The 26,199-nt window shown below is 43.4% G+C and overlaps 1 long non-coding RNA gene across 2 annotated transcripts in view; it reads left to right on the forward strand.

Moving 5' to 3' along the window:
* The first annotated feature begins 1,222 nt into the window (after positions 1–1,222).
* Positions 1,223–26,199, forward strand: part of LOC110255682 (uncharacterized) — a 48,810-nt gene continuing 23,833 nt past the window's right edge. For both annotated transcript variants that reach the window (XR_014818347.1, XR_014818348.1), the window contains exon 1: positions 1,223–1,674. This is a non-coding gene — a long non-coding RNA (uncharacterized LOC110255682). The remainder of the gene's footprint in view (positions 1,675–26,199) is intronic.

Raw genomic sequence — 26,199 nt, forward strand, 5'->3', positions numbered from 1 at the left:
AACGTTAGGCTGGACAAGAATGACGAGTGTTTCTAGGTGGAGTGTGATCAACGGCACAGCTATGCGATCATGCTCTTGGCCTGACAGTGCTGAGTGACTCTCTCGTCTGGCAACTCGACTGCGTATGCGTGCCAGTGCCTTTGATAACAGCAGTGATATAAATTGTTTCTCTCTGGTCTGTGAAAACTTAGAAAAGTGTCTGAAAAAAAAAATTCAGGAGAATGAATACCAGCTTTCACGCTTCTTCTTTTGGAAAATTTCAAATGATTTTGTGTTGGGGGTAAGAGTCAAAGAGTTTTCTTGCTTCTGTCTCTCTCAGTACCTTTCAGAGTACTTACTGCGTCTCTGGGAATTTGCAATGTGCCTTAAAGAGACCAAGCCAATGACAGCGCACTCTGTGTTGCAGGGTGTGTGTGTGTGTGTGTGTGTGTGTGTGTGTGTGTGTGTGTGTACCATGGGAGGGCACAGGGAGAGGAGATCAGGTGAAATGAGCTGGTTGCAGAAAACAAGACCAAAAAATCTGAAGGTGGAGCTCCCGTTGTGGTTCCAAGGGTTAAGAATGTGACACAGGGTCTATGAGGATAAAGGTTTGATTCCTGGCCTCATTCAGTGGGGTAAGGGACTGGTGTTGCCCCAAGCTGTGGTGTTGGTCACAGAGGTGGCTCAGATCTGGTGTTGCTGTGGCTGTGGTATAGGCCAACAGTTTCGGCTTGGATTCAAGCCCTGGCTCAGGAACTTCCATGTGCTGCAGATGCAGCCATGAGATAAACAAACAAACAAACAAATAAATGTCTGAAGAGGCAGCTTCAGACCCTGTGTGTGGGGAAGGGGTGAGGGGCTCTGCAAGGCTGTCTCTCTGGATGTATGACAAAGCAGCCAAGTGACAGGAGAGAGAGAGCAAGAGTTTGTGCTTTTCCAGTCCAGGTGGACTTCAGCCAGTGGGGTGCTGGTAAATGTTTAACTCCCAGCTTTCTGGGAATTTCACAGAACACCAGTGTGAAGCATTTTTTGATTTCTCTGGTGTAAATACCCTCACTGTGGTTGACTACAAGCTGCCACTGGTGGACTCACTGATCAGAGGATAGAATGTGCACCAGAGACCCTTGTTAGCTGGGATGAGCTGATGGGGTTTTGTTTCTGTGCCATCTATTCATCCATCCATCCATCCATGACAGGACCACAACCACATCTTTAGGCAGGAGCCACAGAGGGGGCAGAGTCCAGTACCCACAGGGAGGCAGTGAGCACAAGCAGACAGTGTGTCAGGGCTCCAGTCCCACAAACTGGATTGGCCTGGCTTAGAGGCAGCAGGACCCAGTGCTAAGTCATAGAGCTGAGTCAAGATTTCAGCCAAGAGTGGGAGGAAGACTGTGCACAAAGAGGCTGCAGGGGTGCCAGCCCTCATTTCAGATCTCCTTCAAAACCAGCATCAAGACCCGGTGAGTGATGCCCATGGATTGATGCCGTGGATGCTATGGATGGTTTTTCTCTCCTGGTCAGACCTGGCTCAGACACAAATAAGGGGGAACTGGCTGCAGGACATCACTATCTACTCCCAAGCCAGGACTGGATGGATCAAGGACTCCAGTCAACCCCCAGTGAATGAATCTGACATCTTCATCTACCTGCATAAGAGCAAGAGAGTATTCCTATTCTTTGGACCACAGTAAGAGGGTAACTTTACATCATTTATTCCATCAACAAATATTTTTAGGGGAACGTGAGGAAACAGATGTTGTGGGATCTGCCTTCTTGTGGAGGAGACAGACGATACAGCATTTACAAAGGGACACAGTCACTTCAGATTGAGGTGAGGCTGTGAAAAGCTAAGTTGGGACAGAAGTGGATTCAGGAAAGGCGATGCTTTAGGGAGATGATCATGTTAGAACTGGGTCCTGAAGGATGGGAAGGGAGCCATTGTTCCAAGAGCTGGGGGCAGAGGCAGAAGGTGAAGTTCATGCCAAGGAGTTCCTGCTGTGGCTCAGCGGTAAGGTACCTGACTAGGATCCATGAGGATGCTGGTTCGATCCCTGGCCTTGCTCAGTGGGTTAAAGATCTGGCATTGCTGTGAGCTGTGGTGTAGATTGGAGACTTGGTTCCGATCTGGTAGCTGTGGCTGGTGTAGGTCGGCAGCTGTAGCTCTGATTAGACCCCCTAGCCTGGGAACTTCCATATGCCACAGGTGTGACCCTAAAAAAAAAAAAGAAAAAAAGTACATGCCAAGGTCCTGATGCAGGAAGAAGAAGGAAGTAGCTCAGTATGTTTAAGGAAAAGGAAAGAAGGGGTGGGAGGAAGATGTGAGATGAAATCAGAGGGGTAGGTGGGTCCCCAATCTTGCACGACCGGGCAGGTCAACATGGGAGCAGGGTGGATGGATTTCATTCCAGGTAAAATGGAAAATCATCTTCATCCTTGGTCCTCAGAGTGGGACAGTGGACGGAGAAGGGCATTGCCTGGGAGATCTGACTTCTCCACTTCCTGACTTAATCAGCGTCTGTATTTTAATAAGATTCCCTGGTTGTATTTAGTCTGCTCAGGCTGCCATCATAAAATACCAGAGACTGGGCGGCTTAAACAACATGAATGCATTTTCTCCCACGGTTCTGGAAGCTGGAAATCCGAGATCAGGGCGCCAATGCGGCCAGGTTTTCATGACAGCCTCTTCCTGGCTTGCAGATGGCCTTGACCTCGCATGTGGATGGAAAGAGGAAGAGAGAGACCTCTCCCTCTTCCTCTTTTTACAAGTCCACAATCCTATTGGGTCAGGACCTCAACTTTTTTTTTTTTTTTTTTGGTGGTGCCCATGGCATGTGGAAGTTCCCAGGCCAGGCATCAAACCCGTCTCATAGCGGTGACCTGAGCCACAGCAGTGACAACCCCAGATCCTTAACCTCTAGGCTGCCAGGGAACTCCAGGACCCCAGTTTCATGACCTCATTTAACCTTAATTACATCCTAAGGACTATTTCCAGATACAATCTCATTGGGGGTTAAGGCTGCAACATATGTGTTTTTGAGGGACCTGATTTCATCCACATCACGGACCTTGCCTTTGAGCATCATTGATCCCATACTAGTAATTCTCAAACTTTAGCGCATGTGGGAATCAGAAGCAGGATGTGATGAAATCCAGATTCTTGGGCCCCCAGGGATTCTTGTTGAGCTGATGCTAAATCTGATTTAAGAGGTCCGCCCAAGTATTTGCATGCATGCCTGTCTGTCTGTCTGTCTGTCTTTCTTTCTTTCTTTCTTTCTTTCTTTCTTTCTTTCTTTCTTTCTTTCTTTCTGTCTCTCTCTCTTTCTCTCTCTCTCTTCGGGCCTCACCTGCAGCATATGGAGGTTCTCAGGCTAAGGACTGAATTCTGACCTGTAGCCACTAGCCCACGCCACAGCCACAGCAATGCCAGATCCGAGCCGCACATCTGAGACCTACATCAAGGCTCACGGCAACAACAGATCCTTAACCCACTGAGCAAGGCCAGGGATTGAACCTGCATCCTCAAGATACTTGTCAGGTGCATTACCGCTGAGCCACAACGGGAACTCCAGCGTTTACATTTCTAAGTCACTCCTAGGCAATGCTGGTACGGATCCGTGGGCTAGTCTGGAGCACTAAGTTAGACCATGTATTTAGGGAGCCAGTGTTCCAAGAATTAAAACATCGTAAAATAATCCAAACTAAATCTTAAAAAAAAAAAATAATTCAGCAGCTCTGAAGACTTTTCAGATTTCAAAGCCGTAGAGAATTTTTAAACATCACTTGTTTGTAAAAATAATACAGACGTTTAAATCTTTTTCTTTTAACTTTGTCCTTATTCTGGCTGAAGATAGTTTCCCTTTGACTTTGCTTTGATAACCTGAAAGTGTTTTGCAAGCATTTTGTTAACCCTCAAATTGACTCCAGGGAGAACTGCAAAGTAAAAAATTAAATGTAGAGGCTTGAGATACAGAGAAATCAGTGCCCTGTACGAGTCACTGGCAGAGCAGAAAGCGGGAAGAGGAGTTTGTTGAACAGAAGTCTGTCCCCATCTGGAAACATTAGGGGGAGTGAGTTAAGCTCTGTGCAGCTTTTAAGTTAAGCAATGAACTTTGCACCTCCATTGCTGCATCGACATGAAGTTTCCTCGTTAATATTGAAAGTAGGTGAAAATCAACAGAATCTTGGCTCTCAGGTTTCCAAAACTGTGATAAGCAACCCAAATGTGGATGCTTACAAATGAGTTGTGATTCCTTCTGGGAATTCGCAGTAGTTAACTTAGGACAGTCCTTCAAACCCGGAACGTGGTGAAGTTTAGCAACAATGCAATAATGAATTATAAAAGCTGTATTGTCTCTACCATACCATCATTTTATCTAATTATGTCTGGTATAAACCCCAGTGGAAACAATGCATATCTTGTTATGAAATTCCAACCAGAAACATTGGGCCTCAGACAAAAAGGAAACACTGGCAGAGATTCCAGTATAAAACTGTGGCATGTATATTCCCACATCCATAAAATGAAGAATTAAAATGTCATGCCAAGAGCACATTTTTAAATATATGTGTATTTTCAATTAGAACTAAACTTGTTTTGAGGGATAATGACACTGCCCCACCCCCCATGATTCAGAAAGATTCTCTCAATAATTGGAAGATACAACTCATTTCAAAATGTCACTCAGGAAGTTCCCGTCCTGTATATAAATGCGATACAGGATGAGAACCATATATACATCACTTCAAAATTCCCCTAGAAAAATGTTTAGGTGCAAAGATGATGTATTTGCAGTCAATAAAGAGCATTCCTGGAGTTCCCATCGTGGCTCCGTGGAAACGATCTGACTACTATCCATGAAGGCACAGGTTCGATCCCTGGTCTTGCTCAGTGGCTTAAGGATCTGGCTTTGCTGTAAGCTGTGGTGTAGGTCACAGACATGGCTTGGATATGGCATTGCTGTGACTGTGGTGTAGGCTGACAGCTACAGCTCTGATTTGAGCCTTAGCCTAGGAACCTCCTTATGCCACAAGTGTGACCTTAAAAAAAAAAAAAAAAAAAAAGCATACCTTTACATAAATATGATTATGAGGATGCTATCAATTAGTTCATTTTAATGAACTCTATCTTCCCAGGGTGAAACTTTGCATTTTGAAAGTGATCAGAAGAGATGGTGCCATGGTTTCCCTTACATGACAGTTTTTTTCTTATTATTAAATATTTTTTTGAAGACAGCAGCTGCAGACATAGGGAAGTTCCCAGGCTAAGGGTCAAATCAGAGCTGCAGCTGCCAGCCTACACCACAGCCACAGCAACACGGGATCCTTACCTCACCACTCAGCAAGGCCAGGGATTGAACATGCATCGTCAAGGCGACTGAGCCACAATGGAAACTCCTATGGTTAAACTTTTTATTTTGAGATAATTATAGACTCACATGCAGTTGACAGCAATAATACAAAGTGATCACAGATGTTGTATCCTATTATTCTCAATGTCAACATCTTATAAAAGTATATGTACATTATAGTTTTTTTTTTTTTTTTCGTCTTTTTGCCATTTCTTGGGCTGCTCCCACAGCATACGTTGGTTCCCAGGCTAGGGGTTGAATCGGAGCTGTAGCCACCGGCCTATGCCACAGCCACAGCAACGCGGGATCCGAGCTTCATCTTCGACCTACACCACAGCTCATGGCAACGCCGGATCCTTAACCCACTGAGCAAGGCCAAGGATCGAACCCGCAACCTCATGGTTCCTAGTCGGATTCGTTAACCACTGGGCCACGACGGGAACTCCTGTACATTATAGTTTTATAAACTGTATGTATATTATCATAACCAGGCTATTGGCTCTCAGTATAATTCTCCAGGGTGTTTTGTGAATTCATAGTTTATTCCTTTTTATAGCCACGTAATGGTCCATGGTATGGATGGACCATAGTTTATTTATCCATTTACCCATCGAAGGTCATCTGGATGATTTCTAGTTTGGGGCCATCATGAATAAGGTTGCAGTAAACACTTGTGCATACAAGTCTTCATTTTCTGGGATAAATGCCTAGGAGTACGGTGGCTGGGTCATCTCGTAGCTGCACATTTAGATTTTCAAGAAACTGCAAAATGGTTTTTGGGGGGGAGAGGGGTAAATTAGGAGTTTGGGATTAACAGATACTGACTACCCTATATAAAAGAGATAAGCAATAAGGACCTACTGTATATATAGCACAGGGAACTATATTTAATATTTTATAATAACCTATAAGGAAAAAAATCTGAAAAATAGATACATATGCGTGTATAACTGAACTGCTTTGCTATAAACCTGAAACCCATACGATATTGTAAATTTACAATGTTGTACAAAATCGTGCAACAAAAAATTGTACATTGTAAATTGAAACTAATACAGCATTGTAAATCGCTTATATGTCCATGAAAACAAAACAAAACAAAAAAACCCTAATTTTCAGAGTGGCTGGACCATTTCACATTTCCACCAGCAGTGCATGTCCGTTTCCCTGCATCCTTGCCAGCATTTAGGGTGGTGACTATTTTTTATTTTAGCCATACTGATGGAGGGGTGGTGATATCTCCTTATGGTTTAAATTTGCATTTCCCCAGTGGCTGCTGACATTGAAATCCTCCCATAGGCCTGTCTGCCAGCTGTGTATCTTCATTGACATGTCTGTGTATGTGTTTTGGCCATGTTCTAATTGGATTGTTTTCTATTTTACTGTTGAGGCTTAGAAGTTCTGTGTGTATTTTAAATACTTGTCTTTTGTTTGATATGTGGTTTGAAAATATCATCTCCTACTCTCTAGCTTGTTTTTCCATCTTCTTAACAGAGTCTTTGCAAAGAAGTTTTTAGTTTTGACGAAATGCAATTTATTGACATTTTGTTATGACTCATGCATTTGCTGTCGAGTCCAAGAACTCTTTGTCTAGCCCTAGACCCTGAAGATTTTTTCCTGTGGTTTTTTTTTTTTTTTTTTTTGGTGAAAGTTTTATAGTTTTACATTTAAGTCCATTTTGAGCTGATTTTTGTACAAAATATTAGACTTAGGTTTGAGGTTCATGTTCCCCTAGGGATGTCCTACAGAGCCGACCTCATCTGTTGAGAAGTTTATCCTTCCTGCATTGCCTTATTTTTGCACTTCTGTCAAAATAGATTAGGAATATTGGTGTGGATCTATTTCTGGGCTCTCTATTCTGTTCCCTTGACCTGTGTGTCTGTCTCTCTTGACAATACCACAAGGTCTTGATTGCTGTAGCTATAAGGTAAGCCTTGAAATTGAGTAGACTAATCCTGCCTAGCTTTTTCTTCTTGTTCAAACTTGTTTTGGCTATTCTATTTTCTTTGCCTTCTCATATTCATTTTAGAATAACTTTGTCTATATTGACGAAAAATCCTGCTGGGATTTGCTAAAAATGATATTAAATTGTATATCAGTTTGAGGAGAATTGGCATCTTTGCTAGGCTGAGACTTCTAAGCCACAAACACATAATATCTCTCCATGTATTTAGATCTTGTTTGATTTCTCTCATCAGCACTGTGTAGTGTTCAGCAACAAAGTCTTGTACAAGCTTTGGTTAGATTTATACCTAAGTAATTTTTTTTGAGTGGTGTTATAGTTTAAATTTCTGTGTCCACGTATTCATTGCTCATTTATAGAAATACAATTTTTCAGGTTTCTTTTGTATCCTGTGCTTTGCTAATCTTATCTATAAGTTCTAGAAATCTTTCATTGTTGTTTTTATAAATTCTTTAGGATTTTCCATCAAACAATCTTGTCGTCTTCAAATAAAGTCTTATTTTTTTTTCCTTTCTAATCTGTATGGCTTTTATTTCTTTTTCTTGACTTATTGTTATGGTTAGAGCTTCTGGCACTGTGTTGATGAAAGTGGTGACAATACATGTCTTGCTCCTGATGTCAGGAGGGACAGTCTTTTGAAATTAAGTAAATTACATATAAATTTTTTAGGTGCTCTTTACCAAGTTGTGAAAATTCCCCTCTAAGATATGTGTTTTTATTAGCAAATTGAACAATTCAGGTTATATAAACATTACGGGACTTTTGCCCTCTCTTTAAATTTCCTTCCTTCCTCCCTCCCTCCTTCCCTCTCTCTCTCTTTCTTTTCTTTCTTTCTTCTGTTTTGATTGATGGTGATTGGAATAAAAATGAGTGGAGACAAAGATGAGAACTTTAGGAAAGTTCTCATTTATGAACTCGACTTCATTATTTATGAAATGGAATAATTAAGAAATGCCAAGTGTCGGCTTTATAATGCTGCTTACATTCTGTCCCACTGTGGACTGTGTTCTAGAATGCTCCATAAAGCAGTGTAAAGCTATCACCTCTGCTCCCTTTCATAGGGTGAACACTGTTGTATACTTAGAAGCTGGTTTAAGTGCCAAGTTATAGGATTGATTTAAATGTCATGATCATATCTCAAGTAGTCAAAGAGAAATTGGTGAAGGCAAGATAGGATTTATAGCAAATGATTACAGGAAATCTTACCTGGATCTTTTCAGGTTATCATTTTACTCTGTAATGTTTCATTAGCTAATTGTTATCGAGACAATGAAGGAGTCGATTCCAAAACTGTCAATTACTTAGTCCAATTTGGGTAATAAAAACATTCTATGAAGTGAAATATAGTTTACTTTGAAAGGAAATTGTGCCTCCCCGGAGGCTGTTAAATGGTTGGGGGAAAAAATGGTTCTTTTATTCGCCTCTTTGTTGCAACATTATAAGTTGGAAAAATACACTTAATTACATTCGGTTGGCTCTAAAGGTTTTCTGGTGCAAACTTCAAAAATATTAACAAAGAAGCATTTGCATGTGAGAGTTGTACAGAGGAGGAACCCAGATCCCAGGTGCTCCCAGTGTGAACCTACAGAGCCTCCATCTCTCTCTCTCTTTTTTTTTCTTTTTTTCTTTAGAGCTGCACCTGCGGCATATGGAAGTTTCCAAGCCAGGGACTGAATCATAGCTGCAAATAACCAAACAGAGACTCACAAGCATCCCCCATAGACTTTAGGTAATGTATCTTTTTTTTTTTTTTTTTTTTTTTTTTGGTCTTTTTGCCTTTTCTAGGGCCAAACCCACGGCATATGGAGTTTCCCAGGCTAGGAGTCTCATCAGAGCTGGGGCCGCCTGCCCACGCCAGAGCCACAGCAACTCAGGATCTAAACCGCGTCTGTGACCTACACCACAGCTCACGGCAACGCCGGATCCTTAATCCACTGAGCGAGGCCAGGGATTGAACCTGATACCTCATGGTTCCCAGTCGGATTCGTTAACCACTGAGCCATGACGGGAACTCCGGTAATGTATCTTATGTTAGGATGCAAAAGTGCTGAGGCCTCTGGGAATTTATAAATGGCAAACTATTTAAAAAAATTAATTTGACTCGTTTCCTTTCCTTTCCTTTCTTTTCTTTTCTCTTCTCTTCTTTGCTTTGCTTTTCCTACTGCATCTATGGTATTTGGAAGTTTCTGGACGAGGGGTTGAATCAGAGCCACAGCTGCAGGCCTGTACCACAGCCTAGGCAACACTGGATCCGAGGCACATCTGTGACCTATGCCATAGCTTGCAGCAATGCCAGATCCTTTACCCACTGAGCCAGGCCCGGGATGAAACCTACATTCTCACGAATACCAGTCTGATTCTTAACCTGATGAACCGCAAAGGGAACTCCTGACTCCTGTTTTTTAGTAGCAAAAATGCATATTCTAACTCAACAGTTATGCTAGAGACCATAACATTTAAGCTTCCACTTTCAAAAGCTTTATTTATTTATTTATTTATTTTATTTTTTGCCTTTTATCTTTTTAGGGCTGCACCCTCTGCATAGGGAGATTCCCAGGCTAGGGGTCTAATCAGAGCTGTAGCCGTTGGCCTATGCCAGAGCCACAGCAACTAGAGACCAAGCGACCCACACCACAGCTCATGGCAACACCGGATCCTTAACCCTCTGAGCAAGGCCAGGGATCAAACCCGCAACCTCATGGTTCCTAGTCAGATTTGTTTCCACTGTGCCACGATGGGAACTCCTCAAAAGCGTTTTGAATGCTTTTAAGAAGGCCTGCTGCCAGTGAGTCATTGTCAAAACCAAGTGTTTGGGAGGCCTCAAGTCTTTGAAAGGTTTGTTTTGCCCCCACTGTCATCTCGGCCACGCACTTAGGACAAATCCCCTCTCCTAACGGCACTGTCACTCACCAAACTGCTTAGAAAAGAATTTTCTTGGGACAGAAAGATGGTGAATATGGTGGCGTGATTCCTTTTGCTTTCTAGAACATGTAAATAATTCCACAGCTCTTCATTTAATTTGCTGTCTCCTCTAACCCCTGTGGCAGAAGGCGCACATGCATGCCTGAGCCCCCTTTGGACCCTGGCCTTGAGCTTGGTCTGCTGTTCTTTAGGACCTGACTATCTGCACAGGAAGGATCTGGAACTGCCTGGGCCCCGAATCTGCATGTCCCATCTCGAGGCTCCCTGGGACCAGGTGCAGTTGTGAGGAGGAGCTCAGTCTCCAGGGACCTGTCCATTTGAGAAGTCCGAAGGGCTTGTCTTGGAGTTCCTGTCATGGCTTAGTTGTAACGAACCCGACTAGTATCCATGAGGATGTGGGTTCGATCCTTGGCCTCGCTCAATAGGTTAAGGATCTGGCGTTGCCATGAGCTGTGATGTAGGTTGCAGACATGCCTCAGATCCTGTGTTGCTATGGCTGTGGCATAGGCCGGCAGCAGCAGCTCCGATTTGACTTGGAGCCTGGAAACTTCCATAGGCTGCAAGTGCAGCCAAAAAAAAAAAAAAAAAAAAAAAAAAGCCTGTCTAAACGTGGAGGTCATTCTCCAAGCCTCGGTTCTCGATCCCCACATGGGGGCCGAGAAGTCGTGCTGCCCCAGGGTCACCTGGTCAGTGATGTGCCCCTCTTAGCCACGTACCGTCCTAAAGTGCTAATTAGTGCCAAACCCGCCTTTGTGAGATACCATTGAAATATTGAATGACTTTAGATCCTGCCTCTGAAAGAACAGAAACCGTTCCAAAAAACCATAGTTTTGTTAACATGATGAAATCGGAAGCAATGCAATATTCAAGGAGTTTGTACTGCTATTTATTTCTCTGCCTCACACATTTTCAAGGTTGTCGAGAATCCCTTTCGTAGTGCTGAGTGCATAGCAGATGCTACATTTAATATTGTTGGGGGAGTTCCCTGGTGGCTCAGCAGGTTAAGCTTCTTCTTAAGAGTCTTAGATTTTCCAGGCCCATGTGTTTCAGAACAAATCTTTACTGCTTGCCCACTAAATCTTATCCATTATTGAATTCTCCTAGGTGTTAGATATTTGCTTGAAAAAGAGGATCCTTGGAGTTCCCTGGTGGCTCAGTGGGTTAAGGATCTGGCATTGCCATGAGCTGTGGTGTAGGTCACAGACATGACAACATTGCCACTTCTCCTTTTGGTCCTCTGCCTTAGGAATGAGGACAGGCCCAGGCTGGAAAGGAGACAATTCACCCCAATTGTCCCAGCTTTGACCAAGGCAGACCACCCGATTGCCAGCTCATCCCCTGCAGCCACGTGCAGAAAAAGTGCCAGCTGACCCTGAGCCTCATGAGTTTAACAGAGCCTTAATATTTTGCACCACTGTTTTAGGGTGTTTGTTACCTTGCATTATTATGGCTCTAGATTACCAATAAAATAGTCAACTCAATGCAGTCTGTCTTGGATTCTACAATTACTTTAGAATTTTAATCAGAGTAATTTTTCTGAAAATTAAATGTCTTTGTCCAGGCATGGAGATCAGGACAGTATAGGGGGTTGAGGTGATATCTGCAGAGACCCTTTTACCATAATGGCTGTAGATTTATTTCTACACAAAGATTTAGGGCATGTGGCATGATAAGCACAAGGGATGTTATAACAAAAAGATTTGAATTGTAGGGAGATGCAAAAATGTACTGTTGTTCTATTTCCCAAGACATAAAAATAAATGAACAGACAACAAAAGCAAAACCAAAACCAGTCTTTGATTTCCTATTCTTTGTCTTTTTCTTTTAAAAATTATGAGAGTTGGGTTATTTAATTTTATACTAAAGTGGATTCTGGGTAAGTGTAAGTTGATGGTTTACATTTACATATTTAATATATAAAGCATTGTGGGTTTTTTGTTTTTGTTTTTTTTTGCTTTTTAGAGGCACGCCTGAGGCATATGGAGGTTCCCAGGCTAGGGGTCAAATCAGAGCTTCAGCTGGGGCCTGCGCCACAGCCACAGCAACGTGGGATCCAGCTGCATCTGTGGCCTACACCACAGCTCATGGCAATGCCAGATCCTTAACCCAATGAGTGAGGCCAGGGATATTATTAGACACATATTGGGGAGCTCACAGCATTGAAGGAAAGGCTGAAGAAACAGCATTGAATGGATTGAAATGAAAGCATCTTGGGTTACAAAGGGCAATGAATGAATGAACGTAGAAATCAATTTTTTTTGCTGTTGTTATTTTTTCTCTTCTTAAAAACTTTTAACTAAGATCTAACTGGCATGTAACATTATATAAGCTTTGGATGTGCAGTATAATGATTTAATATATATTTATATTGTGAAACAATCATGACAGTAAGTCCAGGTAACACAGTTACAATTTTCTTTTTCTTGAGAGGAGCAAGAAAGAGCAAAAAAAGCGAAGCAAATGAATTTTTAAAAGTTTCAAGTCCGTTCTGCGTGGCTTTTATTTTGCTTTTCCACTGCAGTCTTCTTTCATTTCCTCACAGTGGGAGGGAAGCAAAGTTGCTTTGAGGATGGTTTGGTGATGGAAAAGCCAAGTGAACAGTTGTCTAAAGATAGTTGGGTAAATGAGTCTCTCCCAGTAGTTCCTATGATTAGAGGTGAAGTCAGGCCCCAAACCTTAATTCCCTGGTCTGTGATGGTAACAAAATCATCTAGGTGGCCTGTGCTATTGTCCACCTCCAGGCAAAGCTGGACAAGCATGGCTTCAGGATAGTCAGCAAGTGACCCATCACCTCTGAGCTGTGGGATTCAGGTGAATCTCTTACCTGATCTGAGCCTCTGTTTCCTTATCCATAAAATGAGGATAAAAACGGGTTTCTGGCTCATAGGACAGCCTTTGGTACAGAATCACTCAAGTTCACTGAGTTCTGCTCCAGGAGAACTTGGCGGGAGAAGGAGGACCTGTCTGCTGATCACACCGCGGTGGTGAGCAGAAAGATTGCGGGCTTGGTGTCCAGTCTTGAATCAGCACCAACACAGTGTCTGACTTTGGGCGATGTACTTACCCTCTCTAAGTCTGGGCTCTTCCTTTGTAAACAGAAAATACTGCCCTTGGGATTCTGTTGGAGGATTGAAAGTCTGGGTCTGGAATTTAGCGAATGTCCAAGAGTGAGAGCCCCTTTCTTGCCTTAGAATGGCTATCGGTGTTCTATTCTTATATAGCCCTTAATGGAAAAGTGGACACAGGAAAAGAATTCAAGGCGTTTATTACCCCCAGGTCCCAGGAAGTCACATCTACTGGCAACAAGATTCGTCTAGTGCCACCTGCTGGAGAAGCCATTGTGCCGTCAGCTGAACCAGCTCTAAGAACCAGCTCGGCAGGTGTTCATTCAGAACCCTAACCAGCCCGCTCCCACGACGACATCCTAGCTGGCTTCCTTCCTTCTCTTCCTCCCCCTCCTCCGTTTTCTCTTAACACTGCCATGATCAGAACTACGGTGCCATGGGGAAAAACAGGATCTCCTGTGTTTGACATTTCCACTCCCATTTTAGGGATGTATTTCTTTGCAGTAGGTGCTGTGGTACACAGACAGGGGTGTGTTCATGTGGGCCCCTGAATTTTGTACAGGCTTGCAAGTGAACCCACTCAGGCTTCGAAATATTTCTGCCATCTCCCAGTAGTGTTCTTGGCTAATTCTTTTCGATATCTGGCTGCATTCTTACTCTGTCCTTTCTCTGCCCTTACAGTTGGGAGGATGTGGGAAAGGGGGTGGTGAGCAGGAAGAATGATTTATTTCATTTAGAAAGAAGAAAAAAAAGAGAGAGGAAGGAAGGAAAGAAGGAAGGAAGGAAGAAAAAAGGAAAGAGTGAGCAAGCAAGAAAGACTGAAGGAAAGAGGGAGGGAAGGAAGGAAGAAAGGAAGGAAGGAGAGAAGGAAGGGAGAAAGTTTCAAGGAACATACCAGGATTAAAGTTTCCCAAATCAGATTCACAATTTTGGATTCATTTCAATATAGATAAATACAAGGATGTCCCTACATCCATGCTTTGCAGGAGATCTTCACCTGCCCATCTGCTCTCGGTCTCTCAGAGGCACGCTTCCCCTCTCTTGGACTAGAATGGAGAAGCTGTATCCTTTAGAGAGAGATTTCTTCGAGAGAAGGGTTTAAAAACTTGGCAGACGTTCCTGTGAAAGCAAAGAGCTATTTGGGGTAAAGCTATTGAGCGAAAAGATACTGGAACTTGGGAAATCTGGTTCCGCTTAAAATCTGTGATTCATTCACAGCCAGGGCACAAGGCTTTTTTTTCCCTTAAATAAAAACAAAACAGTAATTTGCTAAAATGATGGAGTTTCTCCTCATGTGTGTCAGATGGCAAAGCTTCCCACGGGGCTCTCCTGGGTCTGCTGGGACATTTTCTTTCCTACTTACCCTCCAAGTGGTTCACTGCTAAGGTTTCACTTGCCCTGCTTGTCAGGAAGCAAGGAGGCCTCTGGGCAAAAGATCCAGGCGTTTGGTTTGATTTTCTATCTTGGGTGACTCAGGTAACAAACCCATGATTTCACTCATTTAGAAAATGTGTCTTATGAATGCACTCCACCATGCAGCCCCATTCTCCTTTCAGTCTTCATAACAGCTGAGCTTTATGAGATGTTTTGAGTGTTTCTTTTGTCCCAGGCTGTGCTCTAAGTGCTTTCTGTGGGTTGAGTCATGCTAACACTTGCGGACGCCATAGGATATTGGTCTGTCTTTGTTTGCACGTGTATCCCAAGGACCTAGAACAGAGCTGAGCAGAGAGCTGGCGCTCAATGCGTAATTGGTCATGAATAACCCTCCCTCACTGCAGCCCTCTGAGGAAGGGAGCTTATGGATGAAGAATTTGGAGACTGAGATGCTAAGGGATTGTCCCAGGGTCACGTGACTAGGAGGTGGAGGAGCCGGTGGAAGGAGGACTGGCTGTAAGTGACAAAGCTTAGGGTACTGGCCACTGTGAGGTGCAGTCTTGCTTTTCCTCTACCTGCTCCAGGAACCTCATGACCCAGAAAGGCTGGTCCCAGTGTAACATCATCCCATGCTGGCATGTTCCTTCTTTGAGCGCCACCGATTCCCCCAACGGGTACTGCTGTTTCCCCCAATTTTTTCTTTACCCTCTTTCTTGCTGGTGCCTGTTAAAGCCCATTCATCTTTTAATGCACAGTTGAAGCCCCACTTTGCCTCAAGCCTTGGCTGCCTTCAGGGATCTCCCCAACACCATGCGCCTGCATCATGCCTTCAACACTGGCCAGATTGAGTCTCTCTCTTTTTTAAAAAATTTATTTTTATTGAAGTATAGTTAATTTACAATACTGTATAAGTTTCAGGTGTTCAACAAAGTGATTCAGTTACACAAACACACACACACACACCATTTTAGATTCTTTTTCCTTATAGGTTATTACAAGATACTGAATATAGTTCCCTGTGCTGTACAATAGGACTTTGTTGTTTGTCTATTTTATATACAGTAGTGTAATATAAAAGTAGTATATGTTAATCCCAAACTTCTAATTTTTTTTTTTGTCTTTTTGCCTTTTCTAGGGCCACTCCCTCAGTATATGGAGGTTCCCAGGTTAGGGGTCGAATCAGAACTGTAGCCACCGGCCTACACCAGAGCCACCGCAACGTGGGATCCGAGCCACGTCTGCGACCTACACCACAGCTCATGCCAACGCTGGATCCTTAACCCACTGAGCAAGGCCAGGGATTGAACCCGCAACCTCATGGTTCCTGGTTGGATTCGTTAACCACTGCGCCACGACGGGAACTCCCCAAACTTCTAATTTATCCCCATTCTTCCCACTTTGGTAACCATATGTTTGTTTTCCATGTCTTGTTAGTTTATTTCTGTTTTGTACTTAGGTTCATTTGTATCATTTTTTAGATTCCACATTTACGAGGTATCATATCCTTTTATATTGAGGAAAACTTTGTCCCCCAATTAGGTCACGAACTTCTAAGAGGCAGTGGCAATCTCGGATGCCTAGTACTGGGCCTTGATCCATTAATCAAAGTCCTCTTCCCTAATCCCTATTGCTCACATACATTTTTTAAATTCCCCTATCATGTAAAAGTTTACACTCTACTATAGTCTATTAAGTGTATAAATAGCATTATGTCTGGAAAAAACATACACACTTAATTAAAAGCCATTTTCTCCCTTCAATGGTAAAGGAAGATCATATTAAAGGGGGCTGAGGCTTAAATAAAGGCTAAATAAAACAGAAGAGCTTTCGTATAGGACAGATGATTTAGCAGCAGGGTCAGGAATGTGGACTCTGCCCTCAGCTTGCTTAGTTTGAAGTGCCACTGTATTAATTATCTTTGCTAAGTAACAAATTAACCCCAAAACTTAGTGTGGCAATAAACCTTGTTATTGCACAGGGGTCTCTCATGAGGCTGCAGTCAAGTATCAGGGCTGCAGCCACTGGAAGGCTCGACCGGGGCCAGAAGCCCTGCTTCTCAGGGTGGCTCTCCTTGGCTGTTCCTTGCCAGGCAACCCTCTCCACTGCACTCTTGCCATGCACGGCTGGCCACAGGGACAAACCCAACACAGTGTGTGATAGGACCACCTCGGCCATGGGCACAGAGCGGGGTTATTGGGGACCATCTTGGGGACAAGATTCCACACCCACCATTATAACCGTGTCAATTTGGATGATTTACTTAACAACTTTAAGCCCAATGCCCCCATCCGTAAAATGAGTCTTCTTTTTGGCATTGCATCACCTTATAAAGCTGTTGCAAGAATCAAATGAGTAAATACAGGTAAGGCACTTAGGTCATGATTCACAGGTGCTGGGGTGTGGCATTGGCGACCGTGGTGGTAGAAGCAGCAATTTATCTGTGGGCAGCCCCAAACTGGGAAGTTTATACTAATTACAGTGAAGACACTGACTGGAAAGGAGATTGAGATTATTTGACCTTGGACCCACAGTCAAGGTGGAGGGAATCAAGGAGCCCGTGGAGGAGAAAGGAGACTGGGACTTAAACAAAAGCTAAAATAAACTAAAGAGGTTTAGGAGTTCCTGGCATGGCTCAGTGGTTAATGAACCTGACCAGCATCTATCTGGATGTGGGTTCGATCCCTGGCCTTGCTCAGTGGGTTAAGGATCCGGTGTTGCTGTGAGCTGTGGTGTAGGTCAGAGACAGGTTTGGATCCTGTGTTGCTGTGGCTCTAGTACAGGTTGGAGGCTACAGCTCTGATTTAACTCCTAGCCTGGGAACTTCCATATGCTGCAGGTGCAGCCCTAAGAAGAAAAAATAAATAAAAAATAAACTAAAGAGGTTTAGAATAGGACAGATAATTTAGCAGCAGGGTTAGGAGAGTGGACTCTGCCCTTAGTTTGCTTAGTTTAAATCCCAGTGACAGTGTATTAATTATCTTTGCCTAGTAAGACATTAACCCCTAACCTTAGGGGTTATTATTCCTCCACAGCAGCAGTGGCTCCTCTAAGGTGGCAAACAGACAGCAGCTGATGACAAGACACTGGGTGGTTCAGTCTTCCACCTGGTGTTGGCTCTGAAGGGAGGAGGTGTCATAGGCAGTGACAGGTGTCCCCCTCCATCTTGCCTCCTGGCCCTGTCACTCATAATGAGGCATCATATATCCTCTCAGTCTGTGAGCCACCGTCCCCTCTCCTGGATGCCCAGTCTTGTGTGTCTACTGACGGGAGGCTGTGAGGGCCCCAAGATGCCATGTCCCTAGCCCAAAGGGCCCTTGCTGGCTATTGGGTTTAATTTGCAGTCCTATGTGCTTTCCTGTCATAGGGGTATGGCCCTGATTGTCCCTAAAATATTTCCTGGTCTCCAAACAAATAACCATTATTATTTGAAAGTGCAAACTGATTTCAGAGTAGCAGAGGGGCCTGACCTGGGGAGACTGGGCTCCTCACCTCATATTTCCTTCTTCCTCTCCCTAGCTCTGAGTGTGAGTGTGTGCATGTGTGTGTGTGTGTGCACATGTGTGCGTGTGCGTGCAACGGAGTGGTGGGGCAAGTACTTTCTCAATGTAAAATACTTTCTAAAGAGGATCTTTCTCTATAAAGAGGGTTTTGTAAAGTTGCAGATTTGCTGTCTTTTTTTGCTCCGTTTTCCTGCCTGCCCGTGTGTTGATCAGAGAGGGTTTGTTTCAGGGATTAGGCCTCTTTCACACTCATGCAAGATGTAATGGGGTCAGACGAGCTTCCCAGAAAAGTGGGTGAGGGCCACTTGTTCGGCCTGGGGCCACTTACTGAGGATCTACTGGAGGGAGATAAATGGTCAAGATGAAAAAGTGCAGAGAGTAAAAATGATGTTTAAGGATGAAGTACTTTTGGACCATCTAACGTAGGCCAGACAACAGGCTAAGTCTTGGGGATATTGCTGGTTGCAGGCCATCGCAATGAAGTGCATATTGCAATAAAGTGAGTCACATGAATTTTTTGATTCCCCTGCCATGGAAAAGCTAAGTTTACAATCTATTGTAGGCTCTTAAGTGTGCAAAAACATTAAGTCTAGAAAACACTGTGCACACCTTAATTAAAAAAAGGCTTTATTGCTGAAAAATGCCAACCATCATCTGACAATGCAAGGTTGACACAAATCTTTAATGAAACATGTGGTATCTGGGAAGTGGAGTAAAACAAGGTATGCCTGTAAAGTGGAGTTCCTAAAACAAAACAAATAAGATTTCCTGACATCATGAAGCTCACCACTGTTCTGGTCCAGCAGACCTCACCCCTCCCCCAAATTACACAAACACGTGTACAGTTGTAATCACTGAAAAGAGGGGGTACAGTGCAGTGCAAGACCCATGTAGGTGGGTGAACACATGATCTGGTTTGCCAGGGAGAGTCCCAGCTTATTTGTTTACTTATTTATTTACTTTAAACTTTTTCGGGCCACACCTGTGGCATATGGAGGTTCCCAGGCTAGGGGTTGAATCAGAGCTGGAACTGCCGGCCTGCACCATAGCCACAGCAACACAGGATGCGAGCTGAGTCTGTGATCTACGCCACAATTCAGGGCAATGCCATATCCTTAACCCACTGAGCGAGGCCAGGGATCGAAACTTCATTCTCATGGATGCTAGGCAGATTCATTTCCACTAGGCCATGGCGGGAACTCCGAGATCCCAATTTATAAGCACATCCCAACATAATTAATCATTGCATCTAATTTCACTCTCAAAAGGGTCCTGGTTTGGAAGAGAAACCATAAGGCCACCCTAATACTAGGAAACTTGACCTGGTCAAGAAGGTCAGGGAGTCTTCCCTGAAGAAGTGACAGCGGGTTGAGATCTGTAGGAATAGGAACTAGCCAAGAGTGAGAGAATATTTCAAGCAGAGGACAAAGGTCCTATCACAGCAACAAGCATAGAGCATTGCAGGGGCTGAAAGTCTAGTGTGCTTGGAGCATGGGATCAAGGAAGTATAGTCTTTTTATAAGATAATTAATTTTTAAAAATTGAAGTATAACTGACTCACAAGTTTGTTTTAGTTTCAAATATATAGCAAAGTGATTATGCTGTTTATATACATATAATTTATATATATTACACACTATATTATACATATAATTTATTTCAGATTCTTTTCCCATATAGGTTATTACAGAATATTGAGGAGAGGTCCTGTGCTATAGTGTCTTTGTTGGTTATCTATTTTATATATAATATCGTGTATCTGCTCATCTCAGATTCCTAATTTATTCCTCCTCTTTCCCCTTTGGGAACCATACGTTTGTTTTCTATGTTTGTGAGTCTGTTTCTGTTTTGTAAATAGATTCATTTGTATTCTTTTTTTAGATTCTACATATAAGGGACATCTTATAATATTTCTTTCTCTGACTTAGTATGATAATCTCTAGGTCCACCCATGTTGCTGCAAATGGCACTAATACATTCTTTTTTATGACTGAGTAATATTCCATTGTATATATATATGGACCACGTCTTCTTTATCCATTTCTCTGTCAATGGACATTTAGGTTGCTAAGGAAACACAGTCTTGACATGAGCATGTCCAGGTTGTGGTGCAGACCATGCAAAACCTTAGAGGTCAGGTGAAGGGTTAGAGTTTTGTTGTCAGACCAACATGAAGCTAAAGAAATGTTTCATCAAAGGAGTTATACAATCAGATTGAGTTTCCAAACAATCGTTGATTATCCATGGAGAAGAGAATAGGCCAGCATGAGTGGTGAGGGGGCTAGGGCAGAGCTAGAGACAAGGCAAAATCCAAGAGACATTTAGGAGGAAAAGTAGACCTACTAAGTGAGGTTTTGGATTTGGGAGAGAGGGAGGAGGGTTTCAAAATTGCCTCTAAACTTTCTGCCTACACAATGGCTTCATTTAGAGAGATAGGAGCCCGTGAAAGAGTTCTAGCTTTAGGGGAAGATGTGGGAGTTTGATTTTACACACATTGAATTTAAAGTATCTTTGAGAGACCTTATAGTCTCATTTCAGAGATGATTTACCCTGCTTTACTTTTCAAATGCCGATGTGTCTTCACACTTGGGGCCCAAAGTTACTTTCTTTGTTCCTTCTTTCTCCTCTCTTCCCCATCCCAATTTTTCTGTCCAGAATTGAATGATCTAAGAGCAAAGCCAATAGGAAGTTACCATAGGGAGAAAAATCCTTTGGCAAACCTATTAAACACTGGCTCCAAGGAGGCCCTGAGGTCCAGCTGGTGCTAGAGGTCAATGTTCCGGACACAGACATGTTGAAGCCAAGGGCCTCTGACTTCAGGGCCCAGGGATGTTCCTGATGCAGAGTAGGAATAGGACTTTTCTCCTGCTTTGATGCCTTTATCCACCAAGGTTCTTTCTAGGCCCAGACTTAACGCTGGAATTTATAAAAGGAAATTCTCAAAGACACACACACCCTCTATTATCATCACAAACATTGGAAGAGAGTCAAAGGGAAATAGAGGAGGAAGCAGCAAAGTTAAATTGAACCCTGAGTCCAAATTCACCATTTCATGCCTTGGCAATGCTGTGGGTGCAACCATGAAGTACGGTGGAGCCTTCCAACCGTGGTGGGAGTGGTGGCTGCAAACCGTGGGTGAGTTCCTTTTCCTTTGTACCCAGAAAAGAAAACTGGCCCCAGCCGAGAGGCAATCAGCACAGGAGGTAAACAAAAGATGGTTTCAGCTTGGATCCAACACGAATGCCTCTAGACATTATGTTTTTCTCAGGGGACCTTTCTGAGCACTTTAAACACAATTAAGGAAGCAAGAGTCAAAGGCATGAGAAATGTCTGTGTAAGTTCTTTTCTCAGAGGGCAAAGCCTATGAGGACATCAGACGTGGTGTTTATTTTCCCAGGTTGCGTTTGGGAGCTCAAACTCTGGGCAACGTCTCCTGCTAGATGAAAGAGCTGCTTTGGGTAATCACGTTGCAAACAGCAGTAAAAGAAAGCATTTATTTAAACAGGGACTTTGCTGTTGTGGACAGGGTTCATCAGTTGCCTGAAGGGATTCTCAAACTCTAATTCTAGTATTTTCATCCCATCACTTTAGGGCAGGTTAAAGATGGCGGAATATTTCCCAACATGGCTAATGACAGGTGGATTCTGTGTTCCTCTCCCTTGAGCCTGGCCAGGCTCTGTGGCTACCCTGACAAATAGAGCAGAGGGGTGCTGATTTTCAGATCCAGGTCTTAAAGGTCTGATTTTCAGATCCAGGTCTGGCAGCTTGCACCCTGTTTCTTGCAGGCCTGGCCTGTACTATCAGAAGTCCAAGTAGTAGGAGAGAGACTAGATGGAGAGGCTTGGACTCCAGACAGAGAAGGGGAGCTGAGCCCAGCTGAGCCCTGCCTTCCTAAATTTCTCGCCAAAATGTCAGGCATCTGTGTGAAGCCCTCTTGGACTCTCCAGTCCTGCTCTGCTGCCACCAACCCCCCCCCCTCCTCTATCATATCAAAGCCATGCAGAGAAAAAGAAAAGCCTAGTTGAGCTGACCCAGAGATCATGAGGATAAATACAATCTCTTTCAAGAAGCAGGTCACTGATAAGAACCTTTGAACTATCCAAAAAAAAAAAAAAAAAAAAAAAAAAGTTTTCCTATTTCAGGAATGTCTTTCCAAGACCCCTGACTCATGTATAGCCACCTGCAGATTACAATCTACAGCACAAATTCCAGGCAGCATGGAGGCATCTAAATTTGATTAGGCAGACCAAAAAATTCCTATATTACATTCTCATCTGGTTTTGAAAACCTTCTCATAGACGCCTTACGAACAGATGCCATTCATTCCTAGTGACCTTTGCTCTGCTGATTGTAATCACGTTTCCAGCCAGAAAGTGCAGTAGATTAGAACAAGTCATCATTTTTAATAGGCTATTTTGGGAGCAATCTATTAGATTTGGAGAAACCTCATTCCAGAACCTCAAGGGCAATTTTATTGAGGAAATATAAGAACGCAACTCTCCTACCTCTGCTAGAACTTTGGGGTGTTGCATGGCCAAAATGACAAATCGATTTGCTATACATCAGAATTGGTGATACTACTCTTCTGTCTCAAATAAATCAATACTTTCATTCTTTTTTTTTTTTCCTCTGTGCATGGTGTGCTCTCTACAGATGGACAGACACCTGTTTCTCTAAAATGGTCCAGTAATGGAATGTTTTGGTTATTCAAATATTCAAAGATTTCACCCCATTGGGAATGCCTAGCCATGCCATAGAGTATGTACCAAGTTCAAAAAATTTCAAGTACATGAAAAACTTGATAACGTCTACTGGAAACAATTTTGTGCTCACATGATGACTCAGAAGGCCATCCCATTTCCACAGTGCTGGTGCTTGAGGTCAACCCTAGGACGGCACGATGTAAACAAAGAAAGTGCAGGAGACGGGGGACTCTGCTGCTAAGTCTATTTCAATGTCAGATTCCGGAGTTGTTGGTAGAATTCCTCCTTCAGAACACGGGGTCCATTTATGTGTTATCCGCACCTTCCCTTCAAGGTCAAGTATGGAAACGGAGGTTACGGGACACAGCCTCTCAGACCAGGAGGAGCCAGGAAGCAGAGCCATAGAGGCCAAGTCTGATCGGAATATTGCTTGTCAAACCAGATTAAAAACCGTAATGGTTTATGGTTTTTATATATAGGTTATTATTTATATATATATGGTTTATGGGGTGGTGTGTGTGTGTATTCATTTCCATTATATTTTATACCAGGATATTCAATATGGTTTCCTGTGCTGCACTGTAGGATCTTGTTGTTTATCCGTCCTGTATGTAATAGTTTGCATCTGCTGATCCAAACTCCCAATCCTTCCCTCCCCCATTACCAGTCCCCCTTGGCAACCACAAGTCTTTCCTTGTCTGTGAGTCTGTTTCTGTTTTGTAGATAGATTCATTTGTGTCGTATTACAGATTCCACATATAAGTAGTATCATATGGTATTTGTCTTTCTCTTTCTGACTTACTTCACTTAGGATGAGAGTCTCTCGTGGAATCCATGTTGCTGCAAATGGCATCATTTCATCCTTTTTGATGGCTGAGTAGTATTCAGATATGGATTTTTAACAGATGACTTGGCCATCCTGTGGAGGTTTTATGGGAAGGAAAGACAACGGACATGGAGCAGTCAGGAGGCCACTGCAGAGTCCAGGGGGGAGGGCTGGTGGTTTTGCATAAGGGCTGGAGCTTGGGGACAGTAAACAGGGTTCTCTGCCCTCCAACCTCACTCACTACACAGCTCACTGCTCAGTCTTTCTTTCCTTTTTATTATTGCCATATCTGCAGTATATGGAAGTTCCTGGGACAGAGGTTGAATTCAAGCCACAGCTTTGACCTACGGCACATCTGGGGCAACTTGGGATACTTAACCCACTGGGCAGGGCCAGGGATCGGACCCTCACTGTTGCAGAGACAACACTGGATCCTTAACCCGCTACATCACAGTGGGAACTCCTTACTGCTCATTCTTGAAATGGAAACTGATCACAAGAGGGGCAAGAAGGGAAAATCCTCAAACGTCAATGCTGGTTTACTGCACACAGTTTCAGGGACTGTCTAAACCACTGGAGGGGACAGTGGTGAACAAAATCAAATGTTGAAAAGATACTCCCGGAGAGGCAACATTTAGGGCTGTATTTTACTGATTTCCATTTTCTTAACCTCAAACTTTTCTGTCCCACATTTTTACCTTAAAGAAATGCTCATGTTATTTTTGCAATTTTCCTACATTTCTGTTATTCAGCATTTCCCCTTTTCTCTCCTCTTCTATAATATAGCCTAAGGATTTGGTATCAATTTATTTCATTTTTCTGAAAAAAATTAATTTTGAGAAGTTAAATGCTGGAAGTTGAAAATGCATCAAAAAAAAAAAAATTCATTCTCCAAAGAGGTTCAAGTTGGAGATATTTGTTTGTTTAGCCAGTGTTTTTGTCCAGGCACTGTCCTAAGTGCTTGGTATGTATGAACCCTCCTAATAGCTGTCTTCTTAGCCTTAGTAAATCTTGTACTCATTATCCCCATTTTATAGATGAGAAAACTGAGGCCCCCAGCATTTAAGCTAAGAGGGCTACCCAGTTGAGTGTCAGAGGATTGCCTCTCCAGATGAAGAGACACAGAGCATTTCTTCTTTCAGCCCAGTCCCTACAAATCTAAGTTTTAAACAGGCACAGCCAGAAACCCAGTTACATCAGAATAAGATCCTCAAGAGATTCTGCAAGTCCACCTGCCACCTGCCCTCTGGGCCCTATGGTCGCTGCTCTCTCGCTCCAGGGTCCTGGTTTCCCTTGTGCTCTGGGAGTCACACTTCCCCACTAGACTGTAATGTCATTGACAATGCGGATAAGGCCATCGAATGGTACAAAGCCCAGAAGGAGGGAGCAGAACAGGGAACGCCCCTTCCTTTCATCAGCCTACTGGGTGAACCTTCAGAAGATGACATTTATACGCCATGAGTGAACCTGAAATTCTAGCTGACCAGACTTTGAGAGCCTTCCCAGCTGTTCTGTGTTTAAAATGGGCTTTTCATTTGTGGAGAAGTTTCAAATCAGGGATGATGGTTAATCCTACAGATGGAAGCATTCCCAAAGGTGAGATGGTTCAGATGGGATTCCTCGGAGAATGTACTGAAGTTTGGTACTTAATCCAGAATCTGTTTCCCTTGGGAACAGGCATAATCCTGCCTGGTCCAGCTCCCAGCTGGCCCATGACAGCCTCGATGGCAAAATAAGGAAAAGATGGGTGGAGTGAGGGGTCGTGACAGAGCAGGGCAATAGGGTGTGAAGACAGGGAGATGGGGTGAGGAGAAGAGAAAGGTTAGGAGGAAAGCATTTCAATAATCAGGATGTCTCCACCCTCCTATGGCGCTAGGAGCTACTATGCTGTCCACTGGGGGCAGCCTCAGTGTGACCTCGTCTCTGTAAAATCACCGAAGCAAGCTAGGTTTAAAGGGTTCTGCCATGACTTGGACCTGCTTGATCACTTATTAAAGAGCAGTGAGGTCATCTTTCTGCTACTTGCTTTTCTCCTCCAATCTCTGTGGTCCGAATCCCAGCAGCGGAGGACGTGGCTCTTATCCCAATGGAGGATGCGACCCCCATCCTAGTGGAGGACGCCGTACCCCAAACGAAAAAAACATTACATGCCTAAAATACTGTGGAAAAGCCATGTTCATCACCATCCTTAGAGAGGGTGTATAGGCTTGCAGGCAGTTTGTGTGTGCTGAGAAAAAAGCATGTTTAATACAGAGATCTCTGTAAAGCGTATAGGTCACCAGCTGGGCTCCATCTCTACCAGAGAAGACACAGTGAGAGGAAGCAAGTTCACATGGTAACATGAAGGGCATGTGTTAAGCATAATATAAATAGGCAGCAAAAGCAAAGCCAGTGTGGAGGGAAGAATCTGACATTTCACTCAGACTCCAGGGCAGGAAGCCTGGGAAATTTTTTTTTTAAGTGTATCCTGTAGTTCCCATCCTGGCTCAATGGTTAACGAACCTGACTAGCATCCATGA

The sequence above is a fragment of the Sus scrofa genome, chromosome 10 (genome assembly GCF_054392235.1).
Source record: "Sus scrofa isolate SSC_HxYL_T2T_F1_AM1 chromosome 10, Sscrofa_HxYL_maternal_Yorkshire_Landrace_v2.0, whole genome shotgun sequence".
In the NCBI taxonomy this organism is placed as follows: domain Eukaryota; kingdom Metazoa; phylum Chordata; class Mammalia; order Artiodactyla; family Suidae; genus Sus; species Sus scrofa.